The sequence below is a fragment of the Lytechinus pictus genome, chromosome 3 (genome assembly GCF_037042905.1).
Source record: "Lytechinus pictus isolate F3 Inbred chromosome 3, Lp3.0, whole genome shotgun sequence".
In the NCBI taxonomy this organism is placed as follows: Eukaryota; Metazoa; Echinodermata; class Echinoidea; order Temnopleuroida; family Toxopneustidae; genus Lytechinus; species Lytechinus pictus.
In genome coordinates, this window is record NC_087247.1 from 4,189,297 (window position 1) to 4,204,879 (window position 15,583).

A 15,583-nucleotide genomic window follows, 5' to 3' on the forward strand; every position below is an offset into this window, starting at 1 on the left:
ATTCATAAGAGGATGATTATTTTTCATTCTAATTGGTCGTCGTAATTAATTTCAGATTTCCTTTAGTTGTTAAATGGTCTGTAATAATTTCCATTGAAAAAAAAAGATGAAGAACAAAGAAATACATAAATTCTTAAAACAAAGAAATACTTGTACATCAGGAAAAATTGGCTTTTGCAATATTTCTTTATGGAAACCTTTAAATTAGATTACAAAGATGACATCTGAAAAAAAGAAAATTTGAAGGGAAATACTGGCTTGTACTTTAATGTGGTAAAGAATGTGCGTGCCAAATTTTGGCGCAATCGCGCAAACGGCAGCCGAGATCAGAGGAGGGGCCATCATATGCCCCCACTCCCCCCCCCCCCCCCCCCGTCCTTATAGGGTTATGGACTGGTTGCACTTTGAATTGACCCAGGTCTAGTCAACCATTTGTGTCTGTCTGCACAAAGAAGGGCAGAAAGAAAATGTTTGATGAGTTCTTGAAAAGAGCATACCTGAATTCTGAAAATGTGTTTCAGCCGCATGTGAAATATTATCTTGTGTCTGGTAATGTGAAAATCACCAAGTACTGACTGAAGGAATGGAGTTTTTCCAGCTCATGCTTAACATTTTTTCTATTGGTCATTCGAATGGTAATATTTCATGAGTTGTCTGTGTATTTGATTGTTGTGCCGTTACAAGTGGTCTGAATAATAATTGAGACATGATGGTTCTCTGACATATATGGCTCATGCCATCTAATCTTTTGTCTTCTGGAATTGACTTCTTTGCTATTATAATAATAATAATAACGGTATATTTACCCAGGGTAGCCACTTCAGTTCAGAAAACTGTTCTCCCAGCGGGCCCTGCTATTATTATTACCCCACTAAGCTAGGCTACCTATTCAGGTGCACACAGCTTTTTGAAGAATTATTTCCTGCCAGTACCCATTTACCTCACCTGGGTCGAGTGCAGCACACTGGATGAATTCCTTGCTGAAGGAAATTACGCCATGGCTGGAATTTGAACCCACGACCCTCTGTTTCAAAGTCCGAAGACTAATCCACTGGACCATGACGCTGTTCTTCTTGTACGATTGTTTTGGCCCATTTGATGTGTCATTAGAAAAAATTTTGGTGGATCTAGATCTAGTTGATCATTTCTAGTCTCATCCCCAATTTTGACCTCACATTGAAACGATCCAGTACGACATCTGTATCCCATCATCTAAAAATCTTTCATGGGAACTTGCATGTCTTTCACCTCAAGGAAGTTGGAGTTTCTTAACCAGGTCCTGGGGCTTGACTTGAGATGGTGTTTGGCTATTATTTTGCCTTTTGTATGTGGATAGGGCAGTGATCTACCTGATAGTCAGCCTTCTGAATTCTCCAATTTATGTTTTGTCCACGTGTTACTCAATCATTGCTCGTCTGGTACTTTTTTAATCGGAACATTTAATGTCATATCCTGTGTCGAGAATTTAGATTTATTCACTTGGTTAGAGTAGTTGCTTTATTTTGGAAGGCATTTGATGTGGAAGCGCCGTGGTGTAGCGGTTCTGACTCTCGCCTTGTAATCAGAGGGTCGTGTGTTCGAATCCCACCATGGCCTAGCGCCCTTTGGCAAGGCGTCAATCCACACTTTGCCACTCTCACCCAGGTGCTAATTGGGTACCGGTAGGAAACAATCGTCATTGTTGTTGGTTTAGCAGGTTTGCGCCTAACCGGCTGCTTAGAATGCTATGAATCCAGTGACCGGGTAATAATAATTGTGAAGCGTTTTAAACAGTCGTAGATTGATAAAGCGCTATATAAATGCCAATTATTATTATTATTATGTAACTTGGCATGTCTGATTTGGGTAATCAAGGTGTCTTTCAAATTTACACAAGTTCTCTACTGGGCTTAGATCACTTATTTCATCCAAAATGGCTCTGTTTTATGGAGAAACCTAAACAAATTGGTTCTAGTTAGGGATTCACTCACTGTGAATAAAGGATGGTGACATTTCCTACGAGGAGCCAGAGTGGGAGGTTTCTCTGAGCATCAACAGTATCCTCACATAGATTGAAAGTGTCGCATGGTATTCTAGCCTATTGTTTTTGTAGATAAGGAGTGTAATTGGATGACCTCTCCGTGCAGATTGTTCCAACTGTCATTGTCCCATTTGCAAAAGAAATTGTTTCCTTACATCCATTCAGAACCAGTCTTGGAAATTTTATAGGGCGCTGTCTCTGAAAGTTGATATTGCTTCTCAATGACCCTTTTGCCAAAGACGTGGTTTTCTACATCCCAGTGTGAAAGGAAAGGACTTTTTATTATGTCATTTTTGAAATGTGACATTGCTTTTTATTGACCCTTTGGCTGAAGGAATGATTTCCTACATTGGAAAGAATGTAGACATTTTATTAGGTGGCGTCTCTGAAATTTGACATTGTGCTTCACAACTAGAATACATGCATTGTATTGTTATGATTGATGGGCCATTATTAAACCATTGTGGGATTATTAAGTGCACATCCTCTGGATGAGCCTATGTTGAGGATTAACCCATTATGTCTAGATTCACAAGCCATGTCTTTCCAACTGCCCCTTGCCTTATCTCTCAGAGTTGTGTGAAATACGTGATGAATACTGTAAGTACAAACATTAGGTGTCCCTTGACAAAAAAACAAAGAAAAAAAAATATCAAATTGTTCTCCCTTTTGGTTTCTTTCTTTTCACCAAAATGAAGTTCATACGAACACAATTGCATCATGTACAGAAAAGTGTATTTATTTGTAAAATTGTAAATTAGCTCAATTGAAAAGAACCCCCCCCCCAAAAAAAAAAAAAAAGTAAATAAATAGATCAAAAAGAATCATGAATAAATAAAAAATTATAAAACTTAGACAAAGATTAATCATATTCATCTTTTTTTATAAATTTAATAGAATTACTTAGAACATATCAGTCATGGAGAATAAATGTTGAAAGGATGTGAAATGAAGAAAGATTCACAGGATATGGAGAGCATTTCATGAAGAGTTTTTGTCAGTGATTATCACTAATTTGCTCTCAGCCAATCAGATGCATTGATTTTCAGTAGCTTATAACATCTGACTGTGAAATTCACTGATATGAATATTCGTGAAATGCATCCCTTGATGGATAGTACAGGGAGGTATGTAGAGAGAATACAATTAACTGGATTAACTGAAATGCCTGTAGAAAGGAGAAGAGGGGGAGAGGAGACGGTAGTGAGGAAGGGAGTAGCCTATAATCTAGGCAGGGGCTACGACTTTTGTCTTTGCCTTTACAAGTCTGTACATCGGCAATACTGTATACGTCTGATGTGGAAGATAAAGCACGTAAGCGCCTTTACACTCTGGTCGTACGTTAGTTATTGCAGTTTTTAATCGACAGATGTCCGGTGACAGTAGGGAATTTTTGCGCTGTGACGCAGAACAATTTCAAGAACATAGAAAATGTATTGTCACATCCCTTCATGACAAAGAGCAACCAAGAAGTCTTTCTCGAAAATTAGTGAATCAAAACAGCAGTTTTGTCCTGGACTCTGGACAAATGACATATTTGCAATATTTTTGTCAGCTCAGGAACTGCTGTTCTGGTTCACGAATTTTCGACAAAGACCTCCCAGCTGTTCATTGTCATTTGACGGGCATTTTCAATACATTTACTGTGCTTTTGAATTTGTTCTGCTTTGCGGTGCAAAAAATCCCTAGTGTTTCAAACCGAACAACCTTCTGCAAATCCTAGTCGATTAAAAAAAAGGCAAGAACAAACGCAAGACTGGAGTGTCAAGGTGGTGACGTGCATAGTCTTCCACATCAGACGCATTGCTGTTCTTTAGCGTTAAAGCATCAGACTCGTAAAGGTAAAGACAAAAGCTGCAGCCTCTGCCTAGATTATAGGCTAGGAAGGGAGTAGATTGTTCAAGGATTAAATAAGAAGACTACAAAGGAAGAACAAAGGGGGAGGGGTTTAGGCGAAAAAGGAAGTGGGATAAACCTTGCATTGTCTTGCTACACAAAGCTACACAAAGTCTCATTGAAGTTGCAAATAAAGCACCTGCATTACAGATGTGGTACTTCATGCATGGCAGTGTCAAGTGCCCCACCCTGTACATTGAGAAATAGGACTCTTGGTGGTGGCGTCACATGTGTGATTTTGTCAAGAAGGCCTCAGCTCAGATCAGACTGGAAGTCATTTTGTGAGGGTTAGGGTTTGCTCCATTGAATGGAGGTCAGTTGCGATGGTATCCTTCCAACTTGGATGAATCTTCTTGGCTGCTGGTCATTTTTTTTTAAATTGTATTTTTTACAGAAAAGGCAGTTAAATAAATCCCTTGAAAATTAAAACGATCTTTCAGTTTCCTAATTTTGCACATGGAGTACCTATGTCGATGAAAAGAACTTGCACTGTCCCTGTGTTATCTATGATACCCCGCCAGCCCCCCCCCCCCCCCCTCCTTGCATTTTTCCCGAAACCTGTCATGGGGAATAAACAATGTGTAGAAAGCCGACATTTATTATTGTACAATTCCCATTGCTTTGACAAGGGGAAAATATCTGGAATATGTGCTTTTATTAACCCTCTTTTTTCACTGTTCAAGCTAAATAATTAAGCACATACAATGTTAAAAAATTGTACAATTATAAATGTCAGCCCTACACATTGTATATGTAGGTTATTGAGAGTTGCACATCAACAAAGGAATACAAAATTAACCCAAGCCAGGTTTACCCCCCCCCCCTTGAATATTGCAAATTGTTTGAATATATCATAAGTTTCTTTTAAATGATGGGTTATCTGCCTTTTCACTCAACTTTATATCCCTTTGTTGATGCATGCCTCACAATTAACCATTTCCCCTAATCAAGTTTCAGGACTTGGTAAAATGTTGCAAAATGGATTGATATTTAGGGCAAAGTTCTCCTCAAAAATGGGTCAATTAATACCATAACAGCCAGTAGTGCCTTATTCTTGTTATTTTGAGATGGAATATTTGAATCTCCTTCCAAATGATTTTTTTTTCCATGAAATGAAAATTTTTATTCAAAGTTGATAACTAAATAACAATGCACTTTGCAACATTTGAAATTTTTTTATTAGTGAACTTCATAAAATGAAAATAATTTTGTTCAATAACCTTTTAAATCTGTTTGAAGAATAATTTCTGACAATGTTATTTTGTCACACATTCAAAATGTGATTTTTGATTTCTTTTGCAATAATCATTAATGCAATAGAGAATTAAATTTACAAAAGCAAAAAAAAATTACTTCAAAATTGGAAATATGAATGGTGTTATTTCTACCTTGGATAAAGTTAGATTTTAAAAATGTTTCTTACATCTGCCACAATAGGCTGTGGATCTGAGGATAATTAGAAGTTAATTATATTCTATTGTTGAAATGATTGGATCAGGTTTATTTGCATTTCATGAAGTTCACTTTATTTTCCAATATAAAGGGGCTTTCACATTTGGTTGCTTGACTGTGAGCATTGCTATCGTGTGCAATATATATACTGTAACCAAATGAGGCTCGGGGGAGGGGCGGAAGGTGCACGGTGCCTGTAAAATTGAAACGTTATCTTTCTTTTTTTTTTGTCATTTTCTTCTGGAGACCAAACATCCCATATTTTTGAGTGATGACCCTTTTGTTCTTTTGATATGCTCTTGGCTTGTCAAATATTTAAATAGGACAAAATGCACTTCTTTCAGAAAAATCATGGATCTGCACAACCAATTTTGAAAGTCCCTCCATTGATCACTTTTCTCTGCTAATGTACAAAGAAGGACCACACGGGTGGGGGTAGAAGAGAAAGCGTGAAGGAAAGAGGGAGAGACAAAGGAAGAAAGTGGAGGAGGGAGAAGAAAGTGAGGAAAGAGGTGATAATTTAAAAAAAAGGAGGAAGGGTGATAGAGAAGTGAGAAGAGATGAGGAGGTTGAGAGGAATGATCATCTTATGAAAAGGAGAGGTGGGCGTTTGTGATGGGTCGAGAAAGAAATTTTGAAAGTTTAAAGTAGGAAAGTGTTAAGATGAATGAAAATTAACAGAGAGATAAACGATTAAGCAATATAAGTAAGCGATGAATGATGATGATGAACATGATGGTGTAGTAATTCAGAGAGAGAGAGAAGATGGAAGGGAGAGAAAAAAAAGTTGAGGGTGAGAGGGGAATGAAAGAAGAACAAGTCAAATATGAAACTGATACGAGAATAAACACAAGTAGTCAAAAAGGAGGAGTAACAACAGATCATTTAATGGTCCACTCTCTAAATACAAAACAAAGCTAACCTGGTCCCAAATCACACTCCTCGAAATAATCACTCTCTTTTGGAGTGAGATTGGCATCTTTTTGAGAGTGGATTTTACTTTGGCAAGTGAAAATGTCTTTATAAAATACACAATTTATTCCACAAAGAGCTATAATACACTCTATAAGGATGTACAGGGATTGGTACCTCGCATCACCCCCAAGAAGAGTGAGATTAGGAACCAGCGGCCGGTTTCATGTAACGTTGCCTTTATGTCAACTACCATGGTAACGGGGCTCAACAGCCAATCACTATCAAGATTTCCAAGGTAGTTGCCATAATGATAAAGATATAATAGATAATAACTCTTGATGAAATGGGCCCAAGATTAGCTCTTTTGCATTGAGAGAGAAGACAAAATTAACTAATTCTAAACTAATTCTAAAACTCTGCCCAAATAACATTGTCAGAGGAACTTACAATTCGTATAATTTACCAAGTGCACTTCAGAAAAAAAAATTGGCCTACCACTTTCACTTTTAAAAAAAGGTTTCTGGGGAATACATTGGAAGCATATGATGAAAACAGAAGATACTACTGGGCAATTCCATGGGCCTTTTCACACGTGAATCTTGAATCATTGTAATGATGCTATTGTAATACTGGCTGTGATTAGCGTTCGTAATTCTAATCATTTTTTAGTTTTGTTTCACACGTGCTAAATATTCGTCATTGGCTTTGTTTTTCACTGGAATCATCATTCAAATTACGATTTTTTACCGTGTGAAAGGGCGACATAAGATATGTACGTCAGACCCCATGTATGTGAGACCTTCATGAAATTTTCTGTCTGCGAATTCTGGTTCCTCAATGACAGGCTGCAGTGCTCTCAAATGACCTTGATTTAGTTAAGTCAGTTTGTAAAGTGAAGTAAAATTCGAAAAAATGGGGGTCGGATTATCTTACGGAATTGCCCTACTTATATTATTACGGTATGCTGTTTATTAAATAAGCTATGGGAAATGATAGTATCCTAAAATCAAATTAACTACATTGTACATTTGAAACGGTAAAATTTGAATTTGGCGTTGTTTCAGCCATCAACTTTCAAATATGGAATTTATTTTTGTCCTCCATTTGTCGTTTTTTGTCTCACCTGCATAGCAGAGTGAGACTATAGGCGCCGCTTTTCCGACGGCGACGGCGGCGGCGGCGGCGGCGACGGCGGCGTCAACACCAAATCTTAACCTGAGGTTAAGTTTTTGAAATGACAGCATAACTTAGAAAGTATATGGACCTAGTTCATGAAACTTGGCCATAAGGTTAATCAAGTATTACTGAACATCCTGCCTGAGTTTCATGTCACATGACTAAGGTCAAAGGTCATTTAGGGTCAATTAACTTAGACCATGTTGGGGGAATCAACATCAAAATCTTAACCTAAGGTTAAGTTTTTGAAATGTCATCATAACTTAGAAAATATATGGACCTAGTTCATGAAACTTATACATAAGGTTAATCAAGTATCACTGAACATCCTGCATGAGTTTCACGTCACATGACCAAGGTCAAAGGTCATTTAGGGTCAATGAACTTTGGCCGAATTGGGGGTATCTGTTGAATTACCATCATAACTTTGAAAGTTTATGGATCTGATTCATGAAACTTGGACATAATAGTAATCAAGTATTACTGAACATCCTGTGCAAGTTTCAGGTCACATGATCAAGGTCAAAGGTCATTTAGGGTCAATGAACTTTGGCCAAATTGGGGTATTTGTTGAATTACAGCCATAAATTTGAAAGTGTGTTGGTCTAGTTCATAAAACTTGGACATAATAGTAATCAAGTATCACTGAACATCCTGTGCGAGTTTCAGGTCACATGATCAAGGTCAAAGGTCATGTAAGGTCAAAGAACTTTGGCCACGTTGGGGGTATTTTTTGAATTGCCATCATATCTCTATTTGTGTATTGGTCTAGTTCATAAAACGTGGAAATAAGAGTAACCAAGTATCACTGAACATCTTGTGCGAGTTATAGTAGTTTTCAAAATCAGCACTGCTGCTATATTGAATCGCGTGATGCAGGTGAGACGGCCAGAGGCATTCCACTTGTTTAAATCTAAAAATAACTCCTTTAGAATATTAGAAAGATACAGGGAAAAATTTATAGGACACGCATTGAAAGTAATTTTGGGATATTCACATCCTAACCGTCCATTTCTCGTGCATTTACTTTTTGTATTACAAAAATTCTGACTTTTCTTTTTTGTGATTTTGAGGGAATTATTTTTGCGAGGATCGAAGTTTTTCGAGCTTTGCTTTAAAGACTAGATTTGAAACATTCACCTTCAATGAGTATTCCCTAATTATTTTCACAGGGCTTGCGAACATTTAAGAAGATTTTAAGACGCGAATGCAAAATCGCAAGCATTTTTTCTATTAACATTTCTAGCAAATAACAAGATAAGATTCCAAGTGACTTCCGCGAACGATTTGCGAGCTTAATTAATCGCGCTCGTTTGGCGCACAATTAATTTGAACGAAATTTCCCGCATTCCGGAAGATTTGGAGTTTAGATTCGGGAAATTTGGTTTTAAGTTGTGGAAGCACCGATGCAAATGATGACATTCGTTTCCTTGCAAAAACCCCCGCAAAAAGTCCATAAGATCCCTGTGAAAATAGGTCTTTATGAGAAAGGCCACAACTTGTGTTTCTGCCCAAACTAAAAATATAAGCCTTAAACGATAATATGTTTGACGTGGAAAATGACTGAATATCTCCCCCTTATAAGGAACATTAGGTTAAACCATACTAAAAGAATGCAAATTTTCCCTAAAGGCCACCGCACACCTGACGATTGGTCTGCGACCCGATTTTGGAATAAAACGTAGTAAAATTTGATGCTGATATTGAGACATGAAATATCTTACTAGCTGTGTAATGTTCGCAATCATCGTACGAATAGCTATGTTCAAATCTGTGACTATGCTATCATCCTTATTAGAATAAAAGCGAAATTTTAACATCTAGTCGTAATGGCGTCATCACAATCGTACAATTGGCTAGGAATTGAAACTAATTTGGCCTTTAATAAAAATTAAAAAAAGCCTTTCGATCATCCAAAACTGTTATATTAGTATTCTTTCAGTTAATTCGAACCTCAAATAAAAATATATTTTTCATTATATTTTCAGAAAATGAGCAAAAGGCGATTTATTCCAAAATAGGATCTTGGACCAGACCGTAAGGTGTGCGGTGGCCTTAACATGAAAAGTAAAGGAATGTACTGTTACATGTACCTCGCTCTTTATGTTGATTTAAATAACGCAATAAAACAAAATAGATAAGGAGGTTTGTTAACAATATCGCACATGTGAAAAGCGGATCTGACTTAGTTGAAATGTTTTCGATTCCTATTGTAGTACAAGGGGAACATTCCCGTCACATAACGTAAAGTCCATCGGGCTCGATCCGATGGAACCAACTGGATCAACCCCTCAACATGATGGAACTGCAACAGGTGAACTGTCCAACCATGGTATCGGTATGGGAGGGCATTATATTGGTCGACCTAACTCCCATCATACACATTCTAATCCTTCTCATGATAAATGAGAATTGACCGGTCAACACCAGACTTCGTCTCACAGTAAGCATGGCATAAGATCATAATTATAGATGTTATACAATCATCATTGTTCGCCTATCCACCTGACCCGCGCTGTCTGATGAATCCTGAAGCTGATGAATCCAAGCAACATTCTCCTATCCTCCTGATCCACCATCACCTACTGATGAATCTAAGCAACATTCTCCAATCCACCTGATCCGCCATCACCTACTGATGAATCCAAGCAACATTCTCCTATCCTCCTGATCCACCATCACCTACTGATGAATCCAAGCAACATTCTCCAATCCACCTGATCCGCCATCACCTACTGATGAATCCAAGCAACATTCTCCTATCCTCCTGATCCACCATCACCTACTGATGAATCTAAGCAACATTCTCCAATCCACCTGATCCGCCATCACCTACTGATGAATCCAAGCAACATTCTCCTATCCTCCTGATCCACCATCACCTACTGATGAATCCAAGCAACATTCTCCAATCCACCTGATCCGCCATCACCTACTGATGAATCCAAGCAACATTCTCCTATCCTCCTGATCCACCATCACCTACTGATGAATCCAAGCAACATTCTCCAATCCACCTGATCCGCCATCACCTACTGATGAATCCAAGCAACATTCTCCTATCCTCCTGATCCACCATCACCTACTGATGAATCTAAGCAACATTCTCCAATCCACCTGATCCGCCATCACCTACTGATGAATCCAAGCAACATTCTCCTATCCTCCTGATCCGCCATCACCTACTGATGAATCCAAGCAACATTCTCCTATCCACCTGATCCGCCATCACCTACTGATGAATCCAAGCAACATTCTCCTATCCACCTGATCCGCCATCACCTACTGATGAATCCAAGCAACATTCTCCTATCCACCTGACCCGCCATCACCTACTGATGAATCTAAGCAACATTCTCCTATCCACTTGATCCGCCATCACCTACTGATGAATCCAAGCAACATTCTCCTATCCACCTGATCCGTCATCACCTACTGATGAATCCAAGCAACATTCTCCTATCCACTTGATCCGTCATCACCTCCTTATGAATCCTGGGGGTCGTTTCATAAAGCTGTTTGTAAGATAGGAGTGACTTTAAGAAGGATTGGTGATCCTTTCTTGCGGTAAATTATATTATTTAGCGCGTAAAAGTGTTTCACCAGTCGTGCTTAAAATCGCTCTTAACTTACGAACAGCTTTATGAAAACAACCACCCGAAGCAGATGCCATCCAAGCAACAATCCTTTTCAATCCCTCGCTTACCAGGCCGGGTGGATATTGATGTGTACTGAGCGTATAGGCCTATATATATTCCACTTGCAATCATAGCTCAGGATATTTTTGGAATAGGCGGTAGTCGGTCGTGTGGGGTGGGGTACGTACAAGGATTGATCTACATCAGATTAATTATTGCGCTGATGGAGAAAAAAGAAAGAAAATGAAACAAGTTTAACGGTCTATACATACAGTCATGTTCCATTTCTCTTTTATGCCATCCAACAAAATAACAAAGAGCCCGTTTCTTAGAGAGTTGCAATTGTAACTTTTTTCACTCTGACCATGCTGATGACAGAAATCAACAGCCAACTTACGATCAAGATTTCCATGATAATTACAGAGTTAAAGGATCTTTTAAAAGATCCCTGCAAACCAATTGAAATCGATTCCTATGGTACTGCATTGGGGAATACAATTCAAATGCACGAGATTTTTTTCTTGTTGTTGAAAATATCCAAATATTTTGGGACATTTTTTTAACTTGCAAAACTTCATATCCCTTAAACGGCTCCAGATTCCAATCATGCAACGAAATCAGCCGACAATCAGAGTGAACATAACTAACATTTTTATAATAGAAATATGCCTAGCAACATAACCTAAGAATCCTATGCTTTCTATACATTATTTATGCACTTCATTTCCTCTAGCAGCTGAAGCAGCTGATGATGGTTCAGCATGTCTGACATTGCAGCTTTCTGGTGAGATCTTTAAAAAATTGTACAGTGTTTACATAAGATTTTTTGTCACTTTGAAAGACTGAATAAAAATATAAAACACCGGTTCATCCGAATTGAGAGACTTGACGTTTAATACACACTCATTTTATCTTTTTTATTCTGCTGTATGATTCATAACAGAATTGAAATGTCATTGTTTATGAAATAAAAAATGTCACTTTTCAGGGTTTTTGTATATTTCTCTTTTTAATTCAGATCAACGTTTATTTGGATGGACTGCTAAAAACAAAAGCTAAGAGGATATACTTTTAACAAAATGGCGTACAGATGGGGGGGGGGGCTTAAGGTGCTCACCCCTTCCAAAGTTTCATGACCAATAAAAAAAATTAAAAGGGGAAACAGAAAGAAAAGGAAAGCGAAAAGGTGAAATATGATATCAATAGTTCAATATTAGTTTAATTTTCACTTAAGGCAAAAAATTCACTTGCTCGCTTCGCTCCCTTGCAACTTTGTAGAATTTTTTTTTCACATACGCTTTGCTATGCCCCCTCAAGCTTTTGGGTAATTGTGTCACTGTTTTAACCATAACCAGGCTGGGCTTTTGGGACCGGGGAGAGGATTAGATCACCGTTTGAGATCTCAGTCTATCGGGCGAGCGCTAATTGGCATAAGAGAAGTGTGGGATGTAATCTACAAGGCTGCATCTACCCGAAGTTATTAGATTTAAAAAATATTAATTCATTATGCTAATTGGAGAAAATATTGAAGACAATTTTCAAGAAGCTTTGAGCGAGAGAACTGAGGTAGCAAAGGTGTTATTCTTTTTTTTTTACAAGAATATAACTTTGTGATAGAATGTAGCATAATATTTAGAAAAGGATATAAAATTTCACGACCAAGAAAAAAAAAGAAAATTAAAATAGAAAGGGTGGATTATGATACCCTATATATCAAAGTTTATCACAAAATTTGATTTTTTTTTTTTGTATTAAAAAAGGTTTAAATTTTGCCTCAAATATGTCTGGAGCGATGGAGCCCTCAAATTTTTTTGGCTCATTACGCTTCTGTCCATCATCCATCATTATTAATTCAGCTGTCGCATCTTGAGCTCCATTTTTAAGCTAATATTACACAACCTGAAAACATTATCTTGATAGACTTATGGTTTGTTTGAATGTCCAGTCCATCCCAGCAAAAAGCTGATTTGAATAAATAGGGAAATATGAAAATATATAATGCTAACAATTTTATAAAAAATCGGATGTAAATAAAAAGGCATGTGACATTAAAAACTTTTGATTATTTTCACAAAATAGTTAGCAGGTTAGGTTATATATGCACATCAAAATAGATATTGGTGAAGTAAACATTCACAATATTTTGTTGCATGTACACAAGTGCTGTAATAGAACAAAGGACATTATCAATCAGGTAATGTCTAACTCTGCGTAAAAACAACAAATCCGGAGAGTACATTTTTGGCACCTCGTTTTGGAGTTGATAGATATAAAAAAACAAATCATCTTTTCTGTATTTACTAAAGTTTTTATTTTTTGACAATCTAATTTCAATACTCAATTTTGAACGGTTAAAAATACCTACAATTGCTAATTATAAAGATGTGTTGGCTCGGGATGGGGAAGCGGAATGATACAGTTGATAGGGTCCTAAAAGTTTAGATGTGGTCAATTTGAGAAGTAAACGTGAATTTTATTTATATATTTTTTTCACATGTAGGTTGCTCTAACAGTATCCAGTGGCTTGCCAAGTTTATGCCAAATGCTTGCCATTGCCATTCATCCCAAGACCGAGGAGTTAGATTACAGTAGGCCTACACATATTCAACAACAATAACAACAACTACACATATTCATTCAATGATGCACATAATATAGCCTTGAGGACTCCATGTCTGATATTTTTAATATTTTGACATAATTATAAATATCAGACATGGAGTCCTCAAGGCTAGATGCACATGCCGTTTCTGGATGGATAAACAACAATTCCGTATAAAGAGTTATCCTTAATCTCGTTAGATTTTCTCAAAGTTTGAATAATAGAGAAATATACACTTTGAATATATCTTGGTCAACACCAATACCTGTTATGATTTGACTATATATATATGCATTAGCAAACACCCATTTCTTTGAGGCATCAAAAAGAAGTTGAAACTGTTTTCTATATAGCATTTAACATTGAGATGATTATTTCACTTACCTGGTAATGGTTTTCATCACACCAATGTTTGAAATCACTAACTGCAGCTTCCATTGTTTTCTCCCATGTAAGCAGTAATATCAGGAAAGGAAAATCCGTCGGATGTCCAGTTATTTGATAACACAAATCCGTTGTTTATAGATTCTGCTGTCCTCATGGTCGTTGTGGCGCCTTCTCATGTACGCCATTGCTGTTGTCACATGGCCTGCATTCATGTCAGTTAAACGTGCATTCACTCTCGCCTGCCCATCAGCTTTTCAAAAAAATTCCCGCCATTGTTCGCTCGTTCGCCTCAGTGCGTTATCATGAACCTCTACGAGCGGGCATTGTCGTTTTGTTAAGGATTCATTCGTAGTGATTGCCTCTGTCACTGTCGTTTCAATAAATTTCCATGCTGCATGTTTATTTATAGTTTGATAAATGTAAACAGGCCTATTCATCGCGAAGGAGATCTTAATCATTGAAATCATCGAAATTCGATATGTAGTGTGTTGATCAGGGGCGTCGGCCCATGTTTCGGATTGGGGAGGGGGTGGGAAGTGAAAATTGATGTCAAGAATATAATACAGAATTTTGCGCCGAAAAATACAGTTTTGTAAAATTATGTTTAATAGCATTTTTATGCCAGGTTTAATGGCTTTCAAGTATCTTCCGATGCTTTTAAAACATATATTGGCATCACATATCACAAGTTGTCAACATTATTGTGTGTGTGGGGGGGGGGTGGGGTAATCGATATGCTGCCCCCAATATTTTAATAGCTCAGTCTCCAGTCTATTAGGAAAGGGCGGGTTCAGCTTATAATTATGGGGGTTGGTAAACAAAATAGAGAAAGACTGTGACAAAGGGAGGGAGGTGATCGAGAGAAAGGAAAATAGGAAAGAAGAGAAAAGGGGAGGTGTGGATGAGAACACTAGTCTTTCAATGTTCTTTAATTTTCATTCGCACTCATATAATATATATATATATTGTTTCATTTTAAATACTTTATATGCAATGCGCTTTGTATCTTTCCAAGAAGAGGTGCTATATAAATGTTATTATTATTATTATCATTATTATTATTATTATTCTTATTATCATTATTATAATTATTATTATTGTGAGGGAGAGAGAGGGGGATAAAAGAGGAAGAAATAGTTATGAGTTTGTATTTGCATTTAAAGTTTGATTTTTTTTTTTTTTATAAAACTCCACATAATTTTTCGTTTACTTCACGAAATGCCTTTTGTTTATAGCCTCTGTTGTATCAGAAATTATAATTGGAAGCGGATAAGAGGAAAGAGGGAGGGGTGGAAGTCCGTGGAACCCGCGAGGGGCCCCCTCCATGATCTGCCAATACAGAGGCCCGTAACACAAAGCTTAGCAATGATCGTAGATAATTTTTGATTGATTGCATTGACTGCAATGTACAATCATTCGTAAAAATCAAGTGTACGATCAATCGCTAACCTTTGTGTTACGGGAGCCAGGAATCACCTTTCACAACCCCTAGATTTG

The 15,583-nt window shown here is 37.3% G+C and overlaps 1 long non-coding RNA gene across 1 annotated transcript; it reads right to left on the reverse strand.

The window, feature by feature from the left end:
* Positions 1–6,233: 6,233 nt before the first annotated feature.
* LOC135153497 (uncharacterized) lies at positions 6,234–14,342 on the reverse strand. Its single transcript, XR_010292872.1, has 3 exons — positions 14,084–14,342; positions 8,363–11,317; positions 6,234–7,401 (listed from the first exon to the last, which is right to left on the reverse strand). It is a non-coding gene; the product is annotated as an uncharacterized LOC135153497 (long non-coding RNA).
* Between the last annotated feature and the right edge of the window lie 1,241 nt (positions 14,343–15,583).